Source organism: Pelodiscus sinensis, chromosome 5 (genome assembly GCF_049634645.1).
Source record: "Pelodiscus sinensis isolate JC-2024 chromosome 5, ASM4963464v1, whole genome shotgun sequence".
Classification (NCBI taxonomy): domain Eukaryota; kingdom Metazoa; phylum Chordata; order Testudines; family Trionychidae; genus Pelodiscus; species Pelodiscus sinensis.
Window position 1 is genome coordinate 35911145 of NC_134715.1, and position 27896 is coordinate 35939040.

The 27896-nt window shown below is 42.4% G+C and overlaps 1 long non-coding RNA gene across 2 annotated transcripts in view; it reads left to right on the forward strand.

Moving 5' to 3' along the window:
* Positions 1 to 27896, forward strand: part of LOC102457035 (uncharacterized) — a 194956-nt gene that overhangs the window by 70709 nt on the left and 96351 nt on the right. The gene's annotated exons all lie outside the window — the stretch shown is intronic.

Consider the following 27896-nt stretch of genomic DNA (forward strand, 5'->3'; position numbering starts at 1 on the left):
GAGACAAAAGGTATTGCATAACACTTTCAAAAAATGACCCAAGGAGATTAAATTCACAACTTTGCTGAACACTACAAATCATGGAGTGAACAGAGGCACTTGATTTATGGCTTCTACAACAGTCTGTAAGCCACAAGCAACATCCCCTGCCCAGCTACTTCCCCTCACTCCTACTTTTCTCCCTGTCACTGGAGGGCTATTAACAGGACACTTCATCTGGAATGGTCTCTTGAGATAGGTGTGAACTTTTTATGGTAAACAATCTGTTCAAACTTTGTATTTTGCTGTGGAACTAAAGAAGTGCTTGTTTAAAAATTTTGTCTTTCTATTAGTAAAAGAAATTGGTCCAATAAAACATATTACCTCCCCCACATTGTCTCTATAAAATAAAGAGACCTTTATGCAGGAGAGGCGCATTGATGACTAAACTCGTATGGCTTCAAAACAGAATGATCAAAACCTAGTATATACCCTGCTGTCATTGACTTGGTACAATCTCATGTGACCTTATTGCTCCATTGTCCTGACTGTATATACTTATTCTCACTGGTAGAAAGGTCTTTGATATGTGGAAAGTGAACTATTCCCACACTCAATGAATTACATGTCCAGCTGTTCCTGATATTCATTTTTCCTATTTCTTCTCTCATGTAACCCAGTGTAAATCAGGAAATAATGGAGTGACCAGAATATAAAATTGAATAATTTGGGATATAATAAGACCTCTCTTGCGATTACATTTTCTTTTCCTTTGCAGTTATTAATATTTTATGTATATATTCATTACCATCAGGGTGTATAATATACAAGAGAATATTGCTTGAGTCTGATCTTACTTACATAAGTTTCATATTCATAAATTCCTCAACTTCAAGGGAGAAATCCATGATTTATATCTGTGTGGGATTAAAATAAGGCACATGATCCATAATCCAAGCAATCTGTACTCTGAGACAAATGAGTCAATGCAGATATTTAGTGAGCCAGAGCCCCAATCCAAAGGCCACTAAAGTGAATGGGAATCTCCCAAAGAATGTCTTTGGATCAAGCTGCAAATGACTAGAAGATTATTTTTTCTCCTTCTCTCCTTTAGGTTTTCTTTAGCACGTATCTCCATAGAATTTAAGTGGTAAATTTTGCTTGAAGGAGTGTAAATAATTGATGCTATTTTCTTTTTATAATATTTATTTCATTGGTTTAACATTTATAGGCTTCTCACTAGGGAAACAGACTTTGTGAATTCATTTTAGGTTGTTCATAATTTACTAGATGAGTAGGATGTAAGCTAATGCTGGTCATGTCACATAGAATGATAAGCATAAAAAAAAGTTATACAAATAAAGTTCTAAACATTCAGTATGCATTCATGCACACACACATAATTCATCATGAACTAGAAAGATCAGAGCTCTTTTCCATAATCTGCCTACAATATGATTTATGAAGGACTTAGTGTTGCTCGTACCATGTTATCATTGGAAAAATCTTATGAGTGAAGGGCCAGGATTAAACTGTTTAAAGCTGAGTTGCTCTTTTTTATAATTTAAGCTGATGCTTCGTTTTGTTTTTTAATTCATTTTCCTTTCATATTTCTTCCACTGGCGTCCTTATCCATCTTGTTGGTTCTTTGGTGCTGGTGCCAGTTTGCTGCACCAAAACAAATATCTGCATGAAAGGTCTTTGCTCGTTGAAGTATTTATAAGGCACCATTGCAAGGTCACTTTTAGTCTCTTCCTCTAAAAAACAACCAAAAAAACCCCCACCTCTCCATATCAGGAGACACTAAGTATCAAAGCCAGCCCCTTTTCGATTAAGCTGGAAATATATGTTCATTTATTTAAAAAAAAATTAACCTGTCTGGTGACATCCAGACTCTAGTCAACTGTTAAGTACAGCAGAATTAAGCTGCCCACTTGTTTACTCTGCTAGAACGTAACTTATTATTAACAGATTGCTTTGTTCATCATGCCTTTTAGTAATCGCAGCTTGAGACCTTGCAAGCTGTATGGAACTAAGTGTATTTCATGGTTTGTTTGGGTTTTTTTTCACCTGGCAGCTGATAAGAATTGGATTTATTATTTCATGCTGAATGCTCACTTCTCTAGCCTTGGGCACAGATTTAATGTCTCAGGTATATGAAATGCTAAAAAATGAATGCACAGCAGAAAACATCATTAGCCAGGTGGCTCTTAACAAATGTTCTATTCTGTAATTCTTTCCTCAGCTCTTCCCTTTACATAGCTGACTTAAATAACCATATGATAGTGGGAATCCTAGGATAATTCTGTAATGTATTATTATAGTAAAATATTTCTGCTTTGTTTAAACTGGGACTTCTGAATGATGATCAGTTTTAAGCCACATCACCTAATCTTTCCTTAGCCACAAGGAGCTTCAGTTAGTTTTTACAAAGTTAGACCACCAGCAAAAATCTAATGAAAATAATAACATGGAGATGGCACTAATGAAATTATTTTTCCTGTCCACCTGGAAGGAAGCCATTCTTCCAGGGCTATCCTATAATACGTTCGAACCTCTATACTGACTATGTACCAATTGCTAACATCAATTTGCTTTACCAAAACAAATATCTGCATGAAAGGTCTTTGTTATTTGGAGTACTTATAAGGCACCATTGCAAGGTCACATTGTCTACTGTAATAGTATTGTTAGTTTTAATTATAAAACTGTATAGCAATAATGTGTAAAACAAGAATTTCTTTATGGTGCTTTTTCTTATTAATAGCTATTAATTGTTTACTGTCATGCTGGAAATTTGCAGATGATACCAAGCTGGGAGGGGTTGCAACTGCTTTGGAGGATAGGATCATAATTCAAAATGATCTGGACTAACTGGAGAAATAGTCTGAGGTAAATAGGATGAAGTTTAATAAGGACAAATGCAAAGTACTCCACTTAGGAAGGAAGAATCCATTTTACACATACAGAATGAGAAGTGACTGTCTAGTGACTGTCTAGGACTGCAGAAAGGGATCTAGGGGTCACAGTGGACCACAAGCTAAATATGAGTCAACAGTGTGACACTGTTGCAAAAATACCAAATATGATTCTAGGATGCATTAACAACAGTGTTATGAGCAAGACACGATAAGTCATTCTTTCGCTCTACTCTGCACTGATTAGGCCTCAGTTGGAGCAATGTGTCCAGTTCTGGGCACCACATTTTAAGAAAGATGTGGAGAAATTGGAGAAGGTCCAGAGAAGAGCAACAAGAATGATTAAAGGTCTAGAGAACATGAGCTATGAGGGAAGACTGAAAGAATTGGGCTTGTTTAGTTTGAAAAAGAGAAGACTAAGAGGAGACATGATAGTGATTTTCAAGTATCTAAAAGGGTGTCACAAGGAGGAGGGAGAAAAATTGTTCTCCTTGGCCTCTGATGATAGGACAAGAGGCAATGGGCTTGAACTTCAGCAAGAGAGGTTTAGGTTGAACATTAGGAAAAACTTCCTCACTGTCAGGGTGGCTAAACACTGGAATAAATTACCCAGGGAGGTTGTGGAATCCCCATCACTGGAGATATATAAGAGCAGGTTATATAACAGGGATGGTCTCAGTGGTTCCCAACCTTTTCTAGATGGGGACCCATTTTGACAATTCGGGAAGATTTGGTGACCCAGGGCAATTCAAAAAATGTGTGAATGGCTCCTTAAGAGCCACCTGGGGAGATACCTGGCGACCCTTTTGAAATGTAATTGCAACCCATATTTGGGTCCCAACCCATAGGTTAGGAAACGCTGGTCTAGACAGTGCTTGGTCCTGCTGTGAGGACAGGGGACTGGACTCGATGACCTCTCAGTGTCCCCTTCCAGTTCTAATGTTCTATGATTTATTGATTCTTCTGATTAATCTATTACCTTATCAGCTTTTAAAATTAGGGTGTTGAATGGCCCAAGATAGTTTTGGTGTTGCTGATCAAACTAATAGGAATATGTTCCTAGAGCAAGAAATGTATTGTCGCTCAACTACTCTAGTTCAAGCCAATATATAATTCTGCTTTGCGCATTTAGGAAAATACAAAGTGTTTTCTATGCATCTTTCTAGGAGAATAAACTATTTTTAATAATCCAAGAAAAATGCTTATAAACCAGAAACAAGCACAAATGGTTCTTTTTTCCAAACTGAGCTCACTATCTGAACTTCAAACCCCTGCATTTAGAACCCATTATAATTCTCAGACAGGACACGGTGCTACTGATATCTGAAGTTTTCCATTGTCTCTCCACACATTCCAGTCACTAATGCTTTTAAAATTAACAAACAGTTTGAACATGGAATGTGAACTTCCCTAATGCACTTGCTATTTTTTTAGAACATTGCCCATAGACTCGGGAACTAAAGGTGCGGGGGGAAGGAGGGAGGGTGGTGCAGCACCCATAAGCTCCCGGCCTAACACCCAGGGTGCCAGCTGACTGGGTGCCTCTATGCACCGGGGACTCTGTGGCTAGCCCCTGCCTGAGGACCCAACTGCTACCCGATGTGCCAGGGCTCTGCTGCTGGCCCTGCCCCAGGATCCTGGCTGCTGCTCTGCTACCAGCCTGTGTGCTGGGGACTCTGCTTCAATCCTGTGCGCTGCGGGCTGCCAGCCCCATACCCCAGGTCCCGGCTTACGGTCCCACATGCGGGGGCTTTTCTCCCGGCCTCATCTGTGTGTGTGGGGAGGACAGGGGTAAGCAAAGGTGTCAGCACTCTTAAAAATGTTCCCGTGTCATGACATTGCCTCCACCAAAAATGTGGCCCCCTTGACCATTAAGTTTTTGAGTCACCTTTAAGGAATTCCACCAGGATCCATCATCAGTCAGGTATCAAGTGAAGCATGTAGAAATTAGCTAGGAACAGGGATGGGGAGAGACTTCACCAGGGCCTGGACAATATGTGTGGGGGAGGAGAGTGGGGTGGGGCTCAGCCCTGTGCGTGGAAGGGGCGGGGCTAAGGGTGAGTAGCCCTCAGCACTGCCCAGACCATGCCATGTGGGGAACTAGCAGTGATTTGAAGGACCCAGGGCTCTGGTTGCGCCTGCCCGTGCAGTAGCAGGGGCAGTGGCTCAGAACTCAGGCTTTTTTAAATCTCCAGGCTCTGTTAAATCTTTTCCTCCGTCCCAGCCCCTGTCAGTGATCTGGGCTATAAAACAAACCTCTGTAGGTGATTATCTCTTGCTGTTGGTATCTTTTTACTTTTCCCGTCATTGACCCTGCCCCCCTCCATACATTTTTCTTCATGAAGATACCTGATGTGGACATGGAAACAATGAGGGTGTGTCTAGACTACAGGGTTTTGTCAACAAACGTGGACTTTTGTCGACAAAACTATACCTGCGTCCACACTGCCTTTGAGTTATGTCAACATAATGTCGACAAAACCCAGCAGTTTTGTTGACGTATGTAAACCTCATTCTACGAGGAATAATGCCTTTTGTTGACAGAGTTCTGTCGATAGAAGGCATTATTGCATCTACACTGTCCTTTGCGTCCACACTGTTATGTCGACAAAGCGGCTTGCTTTGTCGACAGAACTGGAAGTAGTCTAGATGATCTTTGTCGACAGAAGCTTTGTCGACAGTATCTGTCGACAAAACTTCTGTCGACAAAACCCTGTAGTCTAGACGTACCCTGAGACACAGGCACCATAATATGGTGAAATGCAGAGACTGTGACTATTTAAAACTATTGTCGACTTGAGTAACCAGCCCAGTCTACTCAGCAGCCTTATTCCCGTGAAGCTCTTAGATAGAACCAATGGACTTTGACTGTAGGCCAGAGTCTTAACTCACTTCTCTCCCCTACACCGGAAGTAGGAGAGCTAATGTGAGGGGAGCCTAAAGCTGTGTGAGACATAAAGGCCTACCCCTCACTATGAATTGCACCCATTCCCAGGCATTTCACGGAATTACTGAGATTGTGTGTCCAACTCTTCTAACCCACCAGCCACCTAAGAACCTGCCAAAGCTGTGACAGTTTGCTTTTAAATCTCCCTACACCAGACCTCCCAGATGGAAGGCAAAAAAATCTACACAGCAGTTTGCCAATTTTTTCATGTGGGAAGGCTCTCTTCTGGATGCCGGAATTGATGATCAGCCTAGCCCCTGAGAGATCTGACAGCTAGATTGGGAGGGGAGGGCTGAAATACGAAGCCAACAATGGCAGCCGGTCAGGGATTAAGCTTCATAGGTACTACATCAAAGGAGCTATGCCAGTGAGACTTAAGCTGTAGGGTGGGCTCCTCCAGGGGGGCATTGAGGAATATTTGGTTGAGTGTGCACCAGGGCTTGGGCCAGCCCTCCTCAGGGGGTGGGGAGGGAGTGCAATGCTTCCAGACCAGCTCCATTCCCTTATCTTGCTCCACCTAAAGGCTCAGGCCTATATACAGTCCAGATCTGCCCCCCCCCCAGGCCCAGTCTATCCCCAGCCCTCCTCTGCCCTTAATTCTAGCTCAACTCTACCTCCACTCTAGCTCTGCCTTTATTCCATTTCTGCCTCCAGACCAGCTCTACTTCTAGCCCCAGCTCCTCCCTGATCCCCCAGTTCCACCCTCACTCTGCCTTCACCACAAGTTCCACTACTGAGGAAGCCTTGGCTGTGCAGTAATGGAGGGAAATGGACAGATTTAGATAATGATAAGGGGGAGGGGGACGTGACTGGAAAAGTTTGCATGCTACGGAGTGATGCCAGTTTCTACCCCATATCATATGAGGATTGATTCTCCTCCGCCGTCATTCTTGGTGGCCCATTTACACCTTGGCAAAGGAGATAGGAAATGGTCCCAAACCAGAATGATTGTATTTTACACTACTTTGCCCTTGACGTTGCACAGGTGTCAATGATTATATAAGGTGTAGGGAGCTAAAGGTTCGTGGTAGATCCGTAGAAATTGAATGTGTCATGTACGTACCACATACTTTGTATTTCATGTTAATATATGTATTCAGATAGCAGCACATTGATAATCATCTGATATTGAGGCAAATCCTCTGCTAGCATCAGTGTAACTTCTTAGAATCAGTGTAACTTCTAAGGATGTTAGATATTGGGTAATTGAATAGTCGTGTAATTGCATGAAATCTTAGCAGTTACATGACTATTCAATAGTCCTCAGGGGCAAGGCTATTTGCCAGTGCGCTCTGGCCCACCTCCCGGGGAGCCCCCTGCCACTCCACACTGTTGCCTCTGTACCAGGTGGGAGCCAGTCCGTGAGGGAAGCCAGTTTAAAAAGCTCCCCGTGCAGACCAGCTGCCTGCTGCCCACCCTGCTGCCTCTGATACAGAGGCAGCAGTGCGGGGTGGCAGCAGCCCTTGTTGGTGGTGTTCTGGGGCTGGCCGTGGACAGAGGCTGATCCAGTAGCAGCTCCTGTCAGTGGGAGGTCAAAGCCCCCACGGATTAAGGCAGCAGTATGGGAGGGAAGACAGGCGGCAGCACGGATCCGGTGCTGGGTGGAACTGACTTTTAAGCTGGCTCCTCCCAGCACTAGCTCCTGGTTCCCCCCTCCCTTGCTGCCTCTTATACGGAGGCAGCAAGGGGGGGGGGGGGGAAGAGTATGTGTGCAGTCGACAAGATTAACCAAACCTTAGTAACTTCATTGACTTAGGTGGAACTGCTGATTTTATAAAAGCTGATGATCTGTCTCATGATCAATTATTTTATCATAGGCCCGTATCACCACTATCTTAGTCTGGTTTTATGCTGCATTCCACCACTGAAATCAATGGAATTAAGATGGTGTAGAATTGTTGGTCATAATAAATCAGACCTATTGTATACACTAAAAAAACCTTGAACTCATTTTTTACAGTTTTGAGTCGCAGTTACCTTTTCTGTCTCTTCAATGAAAAGAAGCGATGGGGTCAAACAATGATAGTTGTCTTTCTTAATATTAGTCATTTTTTCCATTGTTAATTCCTCCCAGACATCGTATTTCCTGCTTAGGAGCTGAAGAGCTCACCAGTCAATAGCTACAGCCATACAGGCTTTCAGAAGAAGAGACTAAAGAAATGAATATATTTATTTTTTAGTGGAGTTGAATTTCATGCATGAATTTCACTGCTGGAATTTAGAACAGTGAGTTCAGCCAAGATGGCCTTATGTTGTGGGACTGCTGCTCTCAAAATAAATGTAATGTGGGGTCAAGTCCCTCTAAGGATGGTGTGTAGTGGGGAGTTAAAAGTCAGGTAGTGACTTCCAGTGTTCTGTTAGCCCTTTCAATGCACCAGGTCCAAAAAGTACAGTTAATTCATTCAGATCATCTTGGTATGAATATCTAAATGTTCAGAAACAGGACTACTTCGAAGTAGGAATAAGAGATCCTCCGGAAAAGGGCTTTTTTCCGGAGGATCGGGGCCAGTGTAGATGTTCTTTTCCGGCTTTTAGAAAAGCCGGAAAAAAGCGGCGGACATTTTTATTTAAATGCCGCGGGGGATATTTAAATCCCCCGCGGATTTCCCTATTACGATCTGAAAAATTAGCATGCCCCTTCCGGAAAAGGGGCCAATGTAGACGAGCCCATAGTGTGTTTTTGGTTTTTATTTGTTCCCCTAACAGATTTACAATTTGGTGCTACCTTGGAATCTTTGGGCAACATCTTACTAGAGACAACTTTGCTGGTATATCATATCTTCTTGTTTCTCTCTTCCCTTTTTATTGTTAAAGGCATATGAATGCATTCAGGAGTTTTCCTATTCCTCCAGTTTATTGCCCATCTTGAGTCACAATCCCTAGTGACAAAGTCACTCACGTTCCAACAAGGCAGATTTGTACTGACACTACTAAAAGAACTCAGATGGTATGAAAATAAATCATTAGTGTAAACACTGCTACAAACTATCAGTGACTCCTTTTTTGATGCCTTCTTGAGAGAAAAGTAAAAATATTGCTCTTTCCTTCTCTTTCCTTGCTGAATCCAGCTAAAAGTAAAAGGTAAAAATTTGTCCTAATTTTGAATGCTCCTTAGTTTCCTGGTGCCAAATTCGGCAAAGAAATGGGACCGCCTGCCATGCATTGAATGCCATGGTTATGTGATCAGAGAGGCTTAGAGTGGGCCATCACAAAAATGTACAAACAAATCAAAAGTCTCAGAAAAAAACTTTAAAATCAGTGAATGGTCCTGCAGCACCCTAGAGACTAATAAAAAAGGTAGATAGTATCATGAGCTTTCATGGGTACAACCCACTTCTTCAGATGAGTGGAATAAGGGGTCCAGAGGTACAAATAAATAGCAGAAAAAGAGGGGGGAGAGAGTGGAAAAGGGAAAAAAATCTTGTCAGTTAGAGTGCCCTTGCTAAATGAAGCCAATAGAGATGCTGGAAGTGCCCCATTCTTAGCTTTTGATGTCATTTGGGTGTTGACTATAACGGCCCGTCCAGTTCAAATCTTTGTTCAAAACAGTTGGTCAAATGTGTCAAATTTGTATATGAAAGCAAATTCTGCTGTTTCTCTCTCCAGCTGGTTTTTGAACAAATCAAAGTGAGTCAAACATGGATCTAGTTAATGAAAAGTTACCTATGGCTGTCTTTTTTTCCTCAATGGATTTTGCCGCAAGTATTGGCCTATCACTCCCACATAGCAATAATTATGATATGGACTGTGTCGTGGGGTTTACATTTATAGTAGGCAAACTATAAGAGGAATAATGGAGGAGAATTTTAGAAAATATATGGCATACAGTATACACAGTTTTTCTTTAAATGAAATGTTTGTCCAAGTTTGAGGTTTGAGAAGCTCTTTAAAACTATTTTCCTTTTCAAAATTATTGCTTGATTTTTCATTTTTACAAAGTAGGTTTTATGCACCAGATCTTCACCTGATGTAAAGAAACATAGCTCTGCTGAAGTCAGCTGAGGACCTTGCCTCATAACTTCAAATAATACAGGAGCTGTAGCTTCAGTCTCCACGGACCATAGCAAACTTTGGTTCTGGATCCAGGTCACACAGATTTGCACCACTGGGTCAAAACTGCACAGCTGTAGGCAGCATCCTTGGGAATGGCAGGTGTTGACTTAAGGCTTGGTGCAGGTTTTTGTGAAGGAGTTGTAACAAATCCTGATGCCATGGAAGGGTCACCTGGTTTCTGGATTTGTTATGACATTTCTACAGATTTGTTCCATGAGTTTGCAAAGTTCTATAGCCCCAAAATTACTGCCATTGTTGTCAGTAGAAAAGCTGTTGTTGTTTTCAGGAATGAAAGGTAAAGCCATGTGAGGTCTTTGAAACATTGTTAATTCTTTCCTATAGTCATTCTGCTTATAAAGTTCTGTGTATCTGTCTTTTTATGGTTAACTAATTTCTAGACACTTTTAATCTTTCTGTGAACTTAACGTGTTTTCCATACCTGCTTTTGCTTCCTTTCTCACTTATTTTCCAGAGGATTTGACTGGTGCTATGGCAGATTAAGAGCTGCCCTAGCAACATTACAAACACACATTTCCCTGGAAATGCATCTCTGTGGATTAAAGCACTTAAATCATGACCTTAAGCTTCAGCGTGTTCCGAGATTAATTAGGAAAATCATAAAAAAAGCCCTCACAAAGATAAACATACAGTTTAGCACATTCTTTGTCCCACTGAAAACTTAGCAAAAATGTCATGATTGCATCTGTTTTTCCCACTATTTACTGTGGGCCACATCCTGACCTTAGTAACACCAGGAATCTCACTTGAGCTACATCTACACTAATGTAAATTAAAGTAGAACTGTCGCTATCTGCTGGGACTTTACAGTTAGCAGTACTAATCTGGTCTTTATTCACTCTTTTATTCAATGGGCTGCCATAGAAAATAAAGACTACTGATGCCTACATAGTATGTTTATAGCAGACACGACTTTTATTTTTACTTCCTTTCACAGTCAGGCTTTGCAAAGTAATTACACTTATCAGACACAGATGCTTATGTGTAATGGACAGGAATTCCAAGCTTTCTGAAGTTCACCCACATTTAGGTAAAATGAAACATAATGAAGAAAGTGACTTGACATTAAAGCTCTTTTTGAGTATGCTGCATACCCTTTCCAAAGGCAGAGAGCGAACTTGTGTGCTGAATCTTTATCTAGAAGTTCATCTCCTACCCTTTGTGAAACTGCTGGTTTTTTTCTTAGACTTAGTTGAAACATTTTAATATTTTACAATGTTATTAAAAACCTGCCACAAAAATAAAGAGGTGGAGAGAAAGAAAAGATATATCCAAATGGGGATATTTTTCTTTTGTTATAAATCACTGAAAATTGCCCTGTTCACTCCTCCTGAATCATCGGGCTACTGTTGGAAGAGAGGATACTGAGCTAAATGGACACAGTGCAGCCATTCTTATAAAAAAATAGTAGTTTTAAAGAGAAATTTTCAGTAAAAGGCCAAAGACTAACAACTTAGCTACTTTCACATTTGAAAGAAGAATTTTTAGCAGGATGGCTTTATTATTTTCATGCAGATCTGAGTCAGAGATGTTTACACCAGTTTAGGTTGGACATTAGGAAAAACTTCCTAACTGTCAGGGTGGTTAAGCGCTGGAATAAATTGTCTAGGGAGTTGTGGAACCTTTTAAGAGTAGGTTAGATGAACACCTGTCAGGAATGATCAATAACACTTACTCCTGCCATGAGTGCTGGAGACTAGATGACCTCTTGAGTTTCCTTCCAGTCCAACGATTCTATGATTCTGTGAAAACTTGCATTGATTTCAGGATGAGGTTCAGCAATTGGCAGAACATAAGACTGACCATACTGGGTCGGACCAAAGGTCCATCTAGCCCACTCTCTTGTCTGCCGACAGTGGCTAATGACAACTGCTTCAGATGGATCAAACAGAATAGATAATCCTCAAGTGATCCATCCTGTGTCACCCATTCCCAGCTTCTGGCAACAGAGAGGCACCGTTCCTATCCATCCTGGCTAACCGCCATTAACGGACCTAACCTCTATGAATTTATCGAGACAAGTAAAATGTTTGTTCACCACGATGATGGAATTATAAAAATGTGTGACACTCAACCGTGCCAGGGCAGGGAAGAGAAACAATTTAGAAAAGAATATTGATTACTCTTCCTTTTGTTTTCCTTCTTTCTTTATCAGTTGGCCATCACTGCCAAATAGCCTGGAGTATTACCTATCTCTGATTTATGCCTATGATACAGCAGTTGTTTATGACATCAATGAGCGTTTATGACATGAATGAGCTGGTCAAATATAGTAAAATAAATGGTTTCTTTACATGTTCTTGTGAACAAAGTCTGCAAATTTGATTGGCTGATATTCTGTGGCCTTGCCCCCAGAGCAATTAAAGAAGATTTACTGTGTGATTTAGGAGACCAATGTATAGCACAAGTATCAATGAGTGAATACTCCTAGTGATCTTATCAAGCTTGTTGAAGGATTGCAGATAACTAAGAAATCAGTAAAAATCAAGAAGCGATTGCTGGTAACATGTGAACAGAAAAGTAGTTAATTTATGCTTGCAAATTGAAGTTGAGGATAGTACAGTGATTACATGTGCATGAGGTTACGCATGCAAGTGTGTGAGCTTAAATGGAAAAGCCACTTGGATTGTATGGAAAATATAGTCTGTTATTTTTCAAGGAGAGGTATGCAGAACTCAAGACCTTTTTTTTAAAAAGGCTACAAATTAGTGCCAACTATACCAGATACCTGCTGACTTCCAGACACTAATTCACTTCATAAAGGCTACCACAAAATAACAACTTTTGATCAAGGCCAGCCTGGAAGGGAATCAAACTAATGACATAGCTGTGGAAAGGCTTCATAAACCAGTTATTATCTCTCTCATGACTAATACTGACTGCATTTATTTCTATCCTGTTAATAGCATTTACTTTAGAATAAATTGATCAGTAAATGTTGTGGCAGAAATTTGATGGTAATGGAGGGTGAATCCCGGTGACGATAGAACCCAGGGCTAATTTAAACAAAAGAAGCTCTTGACCATGCTGGTAGCTGTTTCCATTACTTCACACTGATTCAGAAATTTTATGCCTCAGAGTGACACACAGAGGAACAATCCTGGAATCTTATTGTTATACATATTTGGAGAGCGGGAAGGAGAGAAATGAATATATATTTGTTTTCTTGGATTGTCCCTTACCTCAATCTATTCTTTTAGTAATGAAATAACCTGCTTTTCTAACTACATGTTTTCCATATTAGGGATGTTATCGTGTAGACGGCTACATGATTAACCAATAAGCCTAGACTTATCAGCTGATCTTGTTGACTAAGTGCAATTCTCCCCCCCCTCCGCCCCCTTTCTGCTTCTGTATCAGGGAGTTAGTGCCTGTGATGAGCTTGCTTAAAAGCTGGCTCCCCATGAGCACCGGATCCACATCCCCCCCCACCATTGGGCCACTGCCTCTGATAGAGAGGCAGTAGCGGGGAGGATGAGGGAGGCAGACTAGAGACAATACGAGTGGGGAGCCAGCTTTCAAGCCAGCTACCCACGCGTGCCAGCTCTGTGGACCCACCTGCTGCCTTCTATAGAAACAGAAGGGCGAGAGGGGGCAGGCAGGAGTCAGTTCTGGGGGGGAGCCAGCTTAAAAGCCAGTTCCCCCCAGCAGCAGCTCTGCGGTGCTGGCCCCTTCCACCCGCCCCACACACACACACACTCTGCTGTCTCAGTCAGCCTGGGCCCGGTGTGGACAGAAGCTGCTTTGTGGCAGCAGCCCTTGTTTGTAGGGAATCCAACTCCCCATGGAGCAGCCTCTGTCCATGGGGAGCTCAGAGCCCCCACAGATAGGGGCTGCTGCCACCCCATTTGCGCCAGGAGCAGTTTTTTAAAGATAGAGGCAACAGTGCGAGGTTTCAGGGGGCTCTCCAGGAGTGGGGCCAGGAGCGCACAGCTGCCAGCCTCATCCTCAGGGACCAGTGAATAGTCATGTAACTGCTAAGTTTTCATGCCGTTACACGACTATTCAATCACACTATATCTAACATCCCTATTTCATATACAAAACTATGTGGAACAAAATAATTTTTCAATAGGTGATACTGAGATACACTAGTGAGTTCCTGGCTCTAAACAAGTAGGTTTGCTTCTGCTCCTGGGCACATTCTGTCTTGTATAGGACTTCAGTTTAATGATGTTTCAAATTAATATGCAATTAGAGAAGCAGGCTATTTCCTTACTAAAAGAGTAAATGAGGTGAGGCACAATTCAAAAAAGAATAATTCCAGGAGAGGAAGCAAAAACAGGCTGCTCTCTTATAGCCAGATATGCTTATCTGTAGCTCTCTCTGTTTGTTTTAATCTTGTCCAGCATTTTGCCTTGTTTTGGGGGTTGTGTGATTTCATGTACATAATCTCCAAAAAAAGTAAGGCAGAAAGATATGTGCATCCATTTTACATTTTAGAAAGATTAGCTGGAGATCTAATACCAAGAGAAAATGTGCCATGCTGTTTTATGTGGGTCAGTGCTTTCATTCTTTGTTTGGTTTTTGTTTGTTTGTTTGAATTTTTAATATATAACAGTAGTGGCCTGGCTGCAAGCATTTCCCAGCTGAAAATGAGATATTCTATCAAAGGTTGTCAGAATGAATGTATGAATGATTAGACAGACTAAGAGATCTTGTACTATCATCCACTCCCTGGAATTATGCATGAAATGAAGTAATTATTAACATATTTGGGGTATTTTAATCATAGCCCAACATTGACAGTTATCCACTAAGTACTTGAGACTATCAGACTTTCAGATGTGAGTTAGGGGCCTATCACGGGATGGTTTCCCAGAGAGACCTTTCCAACCCCAACTAACCACAATCACTCCACTCCACAGCTCCTTAACTACCACCATGATTATTATTTGTTCTATTTCTATTTATTCTATTATTTGTTCAGTTAGCCCCCATGCTTTATTTCCACTCAGTTAACTGGCCTCCTCTATCTGCCTACTTTCCAGTCAGAGCCCAATTAACCTGGTGAGGATCTGAGTGACAGGCTGCTGAATTAATTTCCATTTAAATTTTACAGCCTTTTTACAAATGATCAGCCTATCAGAGTACTGTGCTGATATGGCTCACTTATCATTGGATCTGAGCTCCTTACAAGTGTCTCTGCATTTATCCTCCCAACATCCTTGTGATGTAAAGAAATATAATTACCCTTGTGACAGGGCCAGACTAGAGATCTTAAGGGGAGAGAGGCAGCTCTAAAAAGTAGAAAAGCCCTGGCTAATTAGGAGAGGATTACTTCAGAGGTGGAGTGGGAGCAACTGAGACAGAGCAGCTAAAAATCAATTAAGGGCCAGCTGATCATACTTCAGGCTGCCATGGGGCCTTTTAAAAGGCCCCGGGGGAAAGGAAAAAGTGGAAGAGGAGTGAAATTATAGCTGATAAGGAGAACAGTATCTCCAGAGACAGTGGAGGGGTTCTAGCAGGGAGTGTTTGGGTGCCTTTCCCCAAGTAGCCTGAGAGTTTTGACTGGTGGCTGGGGAGGACTGTTTACCCAGCCTAGGCAACCAGGGGGCACCTACCCCAAAGCCCTTGTAGGTGAGGGACAGAAGCCCAAACCCCTGCAAGGGCAAGAGGAGCCAGTGTCACAGTACCTAAGCTATCAGTGAGATTGTAGGTTAAACTGGGGCCTAGAAGTGGAACTGACTTGCCACCCTCTGGCTGTGTCTACACTGGTGGGTTATTGTGCAAGAATAGCTGTTCTTCTAGAAAGTGTCCACTAGCTCATGTGCAAGAAGATTTACAGTACAGTGTGGTAAGAGAGGGCTTCTTGCGCAAGAGCTATGCTCTTTAACAGGTGTAAGCTCTCTTGCACAGGAACTCTTGCACAAGAGGGCAGTGTGGATGCTTGGCAGGGATTTCTTGTGCAAGAAAGCCCTGTGGTTAAAACAGCCATCAGAGCTTTCTTGTGCAAGAGAGCGTTCACACTGCCATGGGTGCTCTTGTGCAAAAGCACAGCTTGCACATGGCAGTGTGAACATTATCTTGCTCTAGACTTCTTGCACAGGAACCCTTGCGCAAGATGTTCTTGCACAAGAAGCTGCCAGTGTAGACATAGCCCCTGGGGGACTGAATCATAGAGAGATGGCCTAACCTTCAGAGGCCCCGAACAATCCCCGTTCCCACTGATGACAATAGGATCTGCATGAACTAAGCACCTGTGAAAATTGGGCCATTTATAACTTGCGTAAGATCATACATAAAGTTGGTGGATGAAGTGGGAATTGAATATGGATCTCCTTAGTGCTTGCCCACTGCTTTAACCACAGGACTTTTTCCCTAGACCTATGGGCTGTGCCTAGACTGGCAAGTATTTCCGCAAAATCATCTGCTTTTGCGGAAAAACTTGCCAGCTGTCTACACTGGCTGCTTGAATTTCCGCAAAAGCACTGACGATCTCATGTAAGATTGTCAGTGCTTTTGCGGAAATACTATGCTGCTCCAAAGTCTTTTTCCAAAAAACTTTTGTGCAAAAGGGCCAGTGTAGACAGCAGAGATTTGTTTTCCACAAAAAAGCCCCGATCGTGAAAATGGCGATCGGGGCTTTTTTGCGGAAAAGTGTGTCTAGTTTGGCCACGGACGCTTATCCGCAAAAAGTGCTTTTGCGGAAAAGCATCCTGCCAATCTAGATGCGCTTTTCCGAAAATGCTTTTAACGAAAACTTTTCCGTTAAAAGCATTTCTGGAAAATCATGCCAGTGTAGACGTAGCCATGCTGTGGAAGTAGGGTTGCCAGGTGTCCAGTATTCACCTGGTCAGTCTGGTATTTTTGCCTCCTGTCTGGTAAAAAAATTTAGAGAATACCAGACACCTGAGATGTCTGGTATTTTCTGAATTTTTCCCCAGCCAGGAGGCGAAAAGGCCAGGCACCTGGCAACCCTACAAACACTCAGCGCCCGGCATCCCTGAGCCCCTCCCTGGCCTCCAACACTCCCAGCCCCCTGGCCCCAGCCCCCATGCTTACCTGGTTCCACAAGGCTGCTGGCCAAAAGACCTAGGGGAAGCAATACTCAACTGCTCCCCTTTTCCTATCCCTGCACTCACTCTTAAAGGCGACATGCTGTTTTAATGCTTTTTTATTTAAAAAAAAAATTTGGCTTAAGTCCTTGGAGTCTCCTTCAACAGAATTTTTTCTGGGTGGTTTTTTTTGGGGGGTGGGTTGGGAGGGTGTTCGGTATTTTTGTTTCAACCTATGTGGAAGAGTGTTACAAGAAAGAGAAACGATGTGAATATTTTCTTTGAAAAAATGTTACAATTCATTTTGCTCACATCTGTCTAGCTCAGCGGTTCCCAGCGTTTTCCAGATTGGGATCCATTTTGACAATTCAGGAAGATTTGGTGACCCAGGGCGATTCAAAAAATGTGTGAATGGCTCCTTAAGAACAACCTGGGGAGACACCTGGTGACTCTTTTGAAATGGAATGGCAACCCATATTTGGGTCCCGACCCATAGGTTGGGAAACCCTGACTCTAGCTCTGTGTGTGTGTGTGTGTGTGTGTGTGTGTGTGTGTGTGTAAAACAAACTATTTACCCACCTCTGTAATGTGAGCGAATAATGATATTTTCAACTATGTTTCCCATGGGATCAATAGGGCATTTAGTTAGTACTCTCGCACAGTTCTGTGAAAAATTGTCCCCTGGGACTTCAGTCCCCTGACTCTGAGATGCCCATTGAATAACACTAAAATCAGACAATCCCTTCCCCTTCTCCTCTTTCCCCTGCCTTCACAATTTAATTTAAGAGTTTTGGTATGTGCAGGGTCTGCTACAAATGAAGGATAAGGGATGATGGGAGGAGGGGGGAATACACCTTCCAGCTACTTAGCAGCATAGTCTCTATTTCAAGAGACTAGTCCCAGGACAGATCCGGAAAAAGTGCTGGAGCCCATGGGTTAGAATGAAGTGGAATAGACTTCAACAAGAGTTCTAGCGGACTAAAAAGTGAATAAGGAGTCGAACCTCAGATGTAGGTAATGGCCTCAGAGACAAGCCTGACCAAAGCTCAAAATCCAAACATTGTGGAGATATGGGAACATTCTGATTTGAATGTGGATCTGACTTGTGTATCTTGGGCCCATCCCGGCTAGTTAGTTTATTTGTGCCCTGTGGGCTCAGCATTCAACTGTGGATAATGAACTGGAGGAACTGAATGGCCATTAACAATGGGAATTGTTTCACACCTGGTAGTAGTGAGCCCAGAGTGATGAAATGCCCTGAAGACCTATCAGTAGGAAGAACAACTAGAAATCCTAAAAAAAAAATTCTTTAGTTCAATTTTAGAGGCTTAAATGGTTTGAATATCTGAATAAAGTTTGGACAAGGATCCAATTAAGTGTGTCCTGAAATGAACCCAGATTTCATCATAACCAAAAATTTCATCTGATGTAAATCAGAGAAGAGTTAACATGAATGGAGTTACTGGGATTTTAGCAGATGAGGACCTGACCCCATATTGTTTTTAAGGGTTACTTCTTGTGCTTTAATTTGTCAACAGTGCTCATCACACAGCAACATGCACTGCCGATGAACTACACAGAGCTTTCATTTCTTCCTGAGAAATTGAATCCATTTTTATATGACTTAAACAGACTATAATTAAAAATAGTGAGGCTAATTACATTGCAATGGCATGAAAGACATGTTAATATAATACAGACAGGAGCAGTTATGCACATTGTTCCTGTAATCTTTCATCTTCAGTTCAGAGCAGCCCGATAATGTGTCAGAATAGACTTTGCATTATGTCAGTAGTAGCAAACTGGATTATATGTTATTGCTTTCATCACATAGCTGATTCATTGGGTGAATTGGAAAGTGAAACAGCATCCTCTTTCTATAAAGCTTGTATAACCTTATTTGAATAACATACAGCTGTATGAAATCTCATGCCCTTATAAATACAGGGCCAAATTTATCTTTGGTGAAAGCCCAATAGAAGTCAATGGAACTGAAAGGCTCCAAACAATGGCAGAAAACTCTCATTTCAATGCCAAAAGCTGTTTTTGCTGCTAACCTGGCAAATTCTAGGTCCGGGGCAAATGTGTAATTTTACTCTGAAGAAGGAACTTAATTTCTACTAAGAAATTAAGCTGGTGGAGCTGCGAGCACTGCTGGGGCTGCTAGAGCTCTCGGCTGGCAGGGCCATGAGAGTTTGTGGAGCTGGCCGGACTGCCACAGCCAGATGGTCGGGGCAGCGGTGCTAGGTGTCTGGTTCCCGTGAAGAAGCTGGCACCCCCTTTTCCAGACCTTCCCTGGTCCAGAAAACTCCCTTGTCTGGGACCGGTCAGGTCCCAAGGAGACCAGATCAGAGAGGTGCAACCTTGAGTTTTAAATGTGCTAATGAGAGCCATTACTGGTAACCAACCTCCCCCCACTCCAGCCTTAACGACTTGGTGATCAACTTAACGACTTGTAAACAGCCTTGTTTGTCATGTAAGCACAAAGGACAAATAAGTCATGTGACCACACAACCTGGTACTTGGATTTCATTTTGACCAGTGTAGTTTTCCATAGAATGGGGGATATAAAATAAAATGTTGCTGCCCTAGAGGAAAGACTATTTAAGCAATGGAAAGCTATCAGCCCTTGGTCTTCAGATGGTCTGGAAAACCCTGAGAGAATACCTAAAACAAGAACAGCTCATTAGGATAAGAATCTGTTTGCAAGAAGGTGTTTTTTTTTGTTTTGTTTTTTGAGAATTAGAACTAGCTATGCATTTTCTTTTCATTTTAACTTTGTAACTTATTTTGATCTGTCTTTTAATTTGCAACTACTTAAATCCTACTGTTTGTTTTGTTTACTATCAGGCCCAGTGTAAATAATTGTTACCTGGGGGAAATGACCAATGTTCATATCTCTCTTTCATTGATAAAGAGGATGAACATCCTCATGAGCTTTCCCTGTGGAAAACTTTTCCATCAGAGAAAGATGGATTTATTTGGGGCTTTTGATCTCTTTTGAGAGTTGGTTTCCTGAGTGCTGTGCTCTAGAACTGCATTCTCCCAGACCTGAAGTGGTTCAGTGTCTGCATTGCTCTTCAGGAGGTTGGTAACCCCAACTTTGTGCCTTATCTGGGAGTGACCAGAGGACCTTGCCCAGGAGGACAAGGTGGTGGAGAGACCCAGAGTGCAAGAAGGCAGGTGTCAGAGGTGTGATCGGCACACTGGGGAACAATCCCCTGGGTCTTCTGTGACTGTTCCCTGTCATAGTTCCACCTGCCTCACAGATGGCAGAACTGTCTTTCTCTTCAGCTTTGGTGTTGTAGCATCTACCTCATTTATTGGAAACCTATGTCTCTGGCACCTTACCATAGGTATAGGAAATGGTCAAACTTTAAACTAATAGATCTTGATGAGTACTGCATAGCTGATAAAACGGTGGCACAGAGTGCAACACTGGACTACATTATCATTTCTAGGATAGCCCATTTTTTAGCTGTCCATATCAATACAACGTTAGGTGCTAGAAAGGTTCTGAAAATACAATCGGAGGTCACTAATTCATATACTTCGCTAATCTACTAGAAATGTGAATGGTCAACCACCTCACCTTTAATAGCTTCCAGTTAATGGGTGGGGGCTGGAACTGCTCCAGTCCCGTGGGGCTTGCCACAGGCAGGGGCTGCTCTGGCTGACCTTGGTGGGACCAGCCCCTCTCGTCAGTGGGCTCAGCCCTGGTACACTGTAGATGGAGCACTTCAGCCTGGTCTTTGACTGGGGGGGTGGTGCTCCAGCTTGGCCATGTTGGGTAGGAGAGCTGGGCTAGAACAGCACCCCTGGCCAACTCCCCTTTAATAGTTAACCAGTTAAACATTATGCTTACCTGGTTAACTGATTAAACGGGATTTTACATCCATATACTCTATGTAACCTATCATTTGCACACACAAAGTCTTCTTTTCTTAATCAACAGCAGTTTCTGTAGTGAAGTCTCGTTGATAAGCTTTTGCTACTTTTATGACTGATGCAACAAAACACTTATTGGAGTATATGGAAGTAATGTAAAGAAATGACACATGTCAAACAAAGGAACACTGTATGAATTACTATGTGAAGCACTCAATTCTGTATTTGTGAATTGAGAGCTCACACTGTAGTTTATGGGCGCTTTAAGTGCAAGTGGTATACTGGATTAAACCTCAAACTCCTAAAAATAATTGCTGCCAGAAAAATCTGTGCAAGGTTTTTCTTTTACCAGCGTCTCTTATCTTAGTGCCTGATTCTGCACTGCAGATGCATCTTTCTCTCCACCTCACAATTAATTTATACCTGTGCAAAATGGGTGTAAAATGCAGCCATATCAGAATGGATCCAGCTTGCTCACATGGCGATGACAACAGAAATCAGTTCAGCTCATCTCAGGCTCATCTCAACTTTAAGACTATTCTAAGGTACTGCAGCTGCAATGGTCACCAAAGGATTGTCTCAGCATTGTCTGTCCCCTCACACTCTTCCGGGCATTCTCATTCTCCCCAGGCAAGGTTGCAGTGTTTTGTACACCAGAGCTGAGAACCTAGCAGATATGAAGCTGTCCACACCATTGAAGGACTTTTCCATGATCAGAGAATGTTCCACCTTCTTTCACTCCACATCTTAGACCACCTGGTCTGTTTTGCACAGAAACAATCTTGAAGAGGGGCAGGTCTGGCCTACTGTGTAGGAGAGCTAATCCCTCGTTATTATTTTTCAGTAGAAGCTCACTAATTCTCATCGCTGTCTGAAAGAACCACTGCAAAATGGCGATTTTCTTTTTTTGGTAAGTTGGCAGTGGCTGAGTCCCAATGAATATCCCAATGAATGTCCACTGGTGGGAATGTGAATGGACTCAGCACACTGTTGTAGTGCCATATTAAACGTGTTTATAATAAAGGTCTTTAAGGGCCTTGAATTAATTCTCTCTCTAATGACATGTTTGACATCACTCCAAGTGGTACATTTTAGCCAGGTACATTTTGTGATGCAGTACCCTGGATTTTCTTTTGTTTTAATTGGGGACCTAAGAGACACAGTTAGATGGAGCCAATTAGCTACTCAGCTGTGTTAAATGAATGAAAATAACCCCATCCTTAAACTGGGACAGGCAGGACAAGGGAGGGAACCAAATAACCAAGCTATCTTAGTCTGCCAGCAGTAAGTGGGAGGGAAAGCTGGCTCCTGCCTGTAAATAGTAATAATACTCTAGGATAGAAAAGCCACCTGGATTTCTGGTGGTCACTCACTCTGATGGTGGCAAAGACTCTCAGAAGATCACCCTATGATAGGCACAACCATGCCGTGATTTACTATTGAAAATGTTTTGTTTCTATGCTAATGTTTAGCAGGGAACAATGAAAGAGGTTTCAAAGATGTCACCAGTTGATGCAGCTACAAAATGTTGCTAAGTGCAAGCAGCCTGATCCTTGATAGATAGTGGGCTTCCTGCCCGTCATGGAATGGGCTTGCTCTTCTGGACCATAATTTGCTGCTGCTGTAAGTACCAGTGCAGTTTGTTGAGGGGAGATTTATAAATACAGATATGACATTCAATTTTTGCCACATTCATCTTAAAAAAAAAAAAGATTTTCCTGCTTGTTTGGTCTTTGTGTTCAGTTGCAGTTTTGAGGCAGAGGAAAGCATATTCATTATGGCTAGCTAGTGAGATGGAAGTCACGAGAGGGACGCTGAGGGATGGTGATGTGGCAGGCAAGACCAATCACAAGCTTTCCATCCGTCTGTTGGGTCCACATTCTGCTTATCCTCATCTCCACTTATCTTGCCTAAATCTCTCTAACAGGCGTCTTCTGTCCTATATAAATGCCATCCTTCCCTTGAATAATGACTTGAAAGTAGAGAGGTCTGATGCAAGAGAGAACATTTTTTTCTTGTGTATTTTGAGATCACTGATCCACACCACATTTATTTCCTGCTCTAATATTTTTTTTCTTCAGAATTATCCATTAACTTTTCTTCATCTTGTAAGACAAGTGAACTTAAAGAAGTTGTAACAAGTTTGGCAGGCTTGTTTGCCTCATGGGTTTTTCTGATTCTCTCAATTATAGTTTCATTCTACTAGTGCATGCAGATGAAAACTGTCATATGAATAGCCTGGGAGAATGGAAAAGAGCTCATACAATAGAACAAAACCACAAAGCTAACTACGACCCTGAGAGTGTACCACAATGTAAAGAAGTGCACTTCTGACAAGTCACAGGAGAGGATGATGGGAAAATGAAATATGAGGGAAACAACGACACTATAATGCAATGTATATTATAAAATGGATGGACTAGATGATCTAAAAGATTTCCTTAGCTTTAGGGCTAATCTCAGTTACATTGGTGTAAAGTAGGAGTAGTAACATTGACATCGGTGACTTTGACAGTAACACTCTGGATTTACATTAGTGTGAGTGATGTTAAAATCTGGTCGGTAAATTTTATGGGCCCAGTTCTGCTCAATATGAGTATGTGTGGTAGAATCAACTCTATGAATTAATTCTTCTCAAGGTGCACGTGTTCAATTCACATATTTACAGTTTCTTTTTAGCTATCATTATACCTATTTAAACGGCTGATCTTATTCCCTGAACTATTCAATACAGTGGCGTAGCGAGGGGAGGGCAGAGGGGCAGTTGCCCCCAAGTGCCATGCTAGGGGGTTGCCAATTTAGTCCCCATCTGTTCCCCCTGTCATCCCTCGGCTTGCCTACTCCTCCTCCACCCGCGGCTGCTGGCTGGAGCCTCTTCCCCACCCCCAGCCTGGCCCCAAACTGGAGATGGCAGGGGAAGATGCAGTACAAGCTCCCTCCCTCTTCCCAGGTTCAGGGCCCCACTGCGCGGTGGCAGCAGCAGGGGGCACAAATTTTGCCTTTGCTCCCAGGCACATAACACCCTTGCTACGCCTCTGATTCAATAGGTCATTCTGATGTGCAGTAGAGAATAGGCAATATAGCAAAACTGAGAGATGGTGGGCTTTGTAGGATGTGGTTTTTGTGAAATTATGCTCTCTCATGTGGATGTCTAAATTTGAATTCTTCAAATTCGTGGGCAGAGAATGAAGACCATTGTAAAGCACAACTACAATTGTTTTTAACATTTTCCGTTTGTTTTCTTCCTGCACTTTAATTGTTAAAGTGACTGTGCCATGCCTTGAGTAGAAATGAGTATCAAGTTCTGGGAAAGGAAATGATAGTGGATTTGTTTTTAATGACTGAGGAACTTCTTAAAGAACAAATGTATGCATCAGATAATGATTCAAGTAAAGACTTAAATTCAGGTTATTGTGGTTGGAACAGCTTGGGGTTTCTTTCCTGACTGAAAACACACGAATTCCCAGGAATCTCAGAGGAACAGCCAGCCGTGTTAGTCTCATGGAAATACAGGGGTGTTGTACATCAGAAAGAAAATGCCTGGTGAAGGAAGTTTGCAATTGTGTGACTGGTGGTGTTCTGGGAGCAGCAGAAAGATAAGAAGGCTTTTGTGGGTGCACAGTGTGTAACACAGAGTACAGTAGAAACTCTAAACCAGTGGTCTCCAACCTTTTTAAGCACAATATCACTTTTTGAATTTAAGTACAATCCAGGATCTACCTCAAACCAAATGCCCTGACCCCACCTCCTTTTGTGCCCCTTCTCTGAGGCCCTGGACCTGCTCACCCTTGTCCTCCCTCCCTCCCTTCCCCCATCCTTCCTCCCTTTCACCAGGTGGAGCAGAGGGTTGGGGCACAGGCTTTGGTCTTGGGCTAAGGGATTTGCAATGTAAGAGGGGCTCTAAGTGGAGCCTGGGGCAGGGGTTTGGGGTGCAGGAAGGGGTTCATGACTAGGGCAGGGGATTGGCGCTGGCTCCAGCTGGGCACTGCTTACCTCAGGTAGCTCCTGGGTGGTGGTGCAATGGGGCTAAGGCAGGCTCACCCCTGCACCACTCCCAAAAGCATCCAGCAAACTCCCTCCATCCCAAGCCCTGCTGTGCCTCCCCGCTCCGTTCAGTTGAGACAGAATACAGGATGGGAGAGGGGGCACCCTGACATCAGTGCCCCCTCCTCTCCCTTCCCTGCTCTGCACAGCAAGTGCAGGGGATGCTCTAAGGCAAAGTGTGGGGGGAAGTGCGGGGGGAAGCTCTAAGGCAAAGTGCAGGAGATGCGCAGCAGTGGGGGGAGGAGCAGCTGAAGTGCGGGCAGGGGCAGATGACCATTTTGTGGGGCCCAGGGCAGCACAATTTCGCGGGGCCCCCCTTTGCCATGGCGCACGCGCGGGGCTTCTTGAAGTGCGGGATCCAGGGCGGCCACCCCGCTCGCCCTATCCTATATCCGCCCCTGAGTGTGGGCTCTTGATAGCCTCTTGGCCAAACCAGTCAGGATCACCTGTCAGGGGCTCCAAGAGCTACCAGTAGATCCCGAACTACTGGTTGGCAATCACTGCCCTAAACAATATCTATGTCCCTGTTAGATGTAATGAATACACGTAGCCAATAGATGGCAATGTGATGTGGCATCTGTAACTGGAGATTTGGGAGTAGATGTGATGAAACATTGAAGATGCTCTTGTTGAGTAAGAAACGAGAAGCCATGTTTTAATTAATTAGTTCATGGAGACATATTTTGCAATCTACCTGATGCCTAGCACATTGACAGGGATTTTAGCCATCTTTATTAAAAATCAATCTTCATTAATCTTTCCCACCTGTCTGTTTCAAATAACTGACGCCAATGTATGTTGTGTAGTGTCGGTTTTAATGTATGTCTTCTGCTGAGAAACTGTATGCTGCCTTTGGAGAGGATGGGTTGATGGTTTAACAGAGCAGTGATATTTAAAATAGACCAGTTGCTTTAGGTTAGCAAACTCAGTCCTGATTGTATTCAAAATACTTACTATAGGAAGCAAAAGGAAGTACAAGGGAATGCTCAGTAACACCGTGAAGTGCAGCCAATATTTTAACACGGGGCTGTCCTCAAAATGTTCCCTGGTAGCCTATGCCAAACCTCATGAACCGGGGGTGTGAGCTCACAGACAAGTGATGATGAGAATTCTGTTCATTTTTTCTCTATTTAAACAAAAAAAAACCCTTTACTCATAACCAAGGAGGTAGCAATATTCAGCCAATAAACTTCTATTAAGTTGCATTGTGCTGGGAATATATTGAGTGCATACAGTGGCAGCCCATCAATACAGGCGACCTAGGTGGTCGCCTAGGGTGCCAAGATAAATGGCCATTGAGGGCTTTGGAGGCGGGGGCGCTAATCGCACGTTTCGCCTAGAGTGCCAGTTGCCGGCAGCTCATCTAGGGCCGCTCCTGAGTGCATAAATAATAGAGTACATCATCCTCCTAGAAGAAGCTAAAACTTAAAATTTGTATAATTCTACAGGGATTTTCTAGCACAGATTATGCCCCCCTCCATCAATTAGTGCAAGCTAGCCCATTCCAAAAGCAAAATATTTGTTCTAGCATTTTATGAGAGTCAAGAGTAAAGCATCTTTAAAACACTTGATTTTATAGTGTCCACCGAATGGGTGATTTCACCAGAAGAGAAATCATATCATACTTTCCTTCAGTGATATTATTTTAAGCACACTATTGAGGTAATCTTTATTTCAGTAAATCTGATAGCCATTTCAGTAAAGCTGTCAGTACCACCACTGGAGGTATTTTTGATCTCTAAAGATAGACTTTAGTCATAGCTATGAATTAGAACACCCCTGAACTTTATCTAATGTACATGTTTCTCTCTAATATAGCTAAGTGTTTCTAAGATACTTATTATCTTGATATCAAAACCCCTAAAATTGGGAAGGAGATGTTTAGACTCTGAATAAAGATTTGTATTTGTGCACTTGACCCCAGTTTTTATATAATGGACCAAAGAAATCTAAAAGACCCCAGAATTCTGGTAGGTTTAAAATAAGGATCAAGCTCCATGCATTGTGAATTGAAGGCCGGGTCTACATTAAAATGGAAGGTTGAATCAAGATGTGCAAGTCCAGAGCTGTTAAGTACATACTGGAGTTGACATACATTGTTTTGAGTTTCCCTGCTGTCCACACAGTGAGAGGCAGGTGGAAGCAAACATCAGGGCACGATAGGAACCTTCAACCAAACTCCTCAAAGTGCTTTCTCCACACACCCGCATCACCCAGGTCTTGTTCAGATTCAGCTTCAAACAACTCTGTACATGCACACATAGTAAGAAGAGTCCTAACAGTTAAAATTTCCACAAGTAAAGACAATAAAATAAAACAACCCAAGAGGACAGGGAAACAGCTTAATTAAGAGCAAGGTAACAGCAAAATATATTTCTTATAAGAAGCAGCAGTTGCATACTCGCTGCACTGCGTACCTTAGCTAATGTAAACCACAATATATTACAAAATAAATATATAATAGGATCCTCTGGTTCTATAGCTATGATGACATGAACATTATTTTATTTTAACCTTAGGGATAGAATAACTAATCTGTGGGGATCTGATGGATTCTCATTAGCTATTGAAACATAAGCAAATGGAAGATTACAAAATGTTATATACATGTCTAAAAATCAGCCACCAAGCATCTGTCTTCTGATTCAGCAATTATTTGGAACGTATGTGTTGAGAACTGAACCTAAACACAACATCTGGAAGTCATTGAAATGCTGGTGGTTTTTCTACTGCCAAGTTTTCCATCTGAGTTGATAGAGACACAAGGAGGACAAGACACTTGCTAAAGAGCAGAGTGAATGTGTAGCTCAAATTTGAGCTATATTCTTTTGTCTTAAATACTAAATGAAGAGCATCTAATAATTTCACTCATCTGTAATATAACTTCTAGAAAAATAAAAAAATCTTGTTTTTTCATTGTTGAGATCCTTTTTAATTTTTAACAATATCAATATTTTTGCTTTGCTTACATTAATGCTATTTTTTAAAAATCATTGTTCTAATCTGTTTTCTTGTTAAGGAGACCATAAAGGGAAAAGGCTTATGACTTTT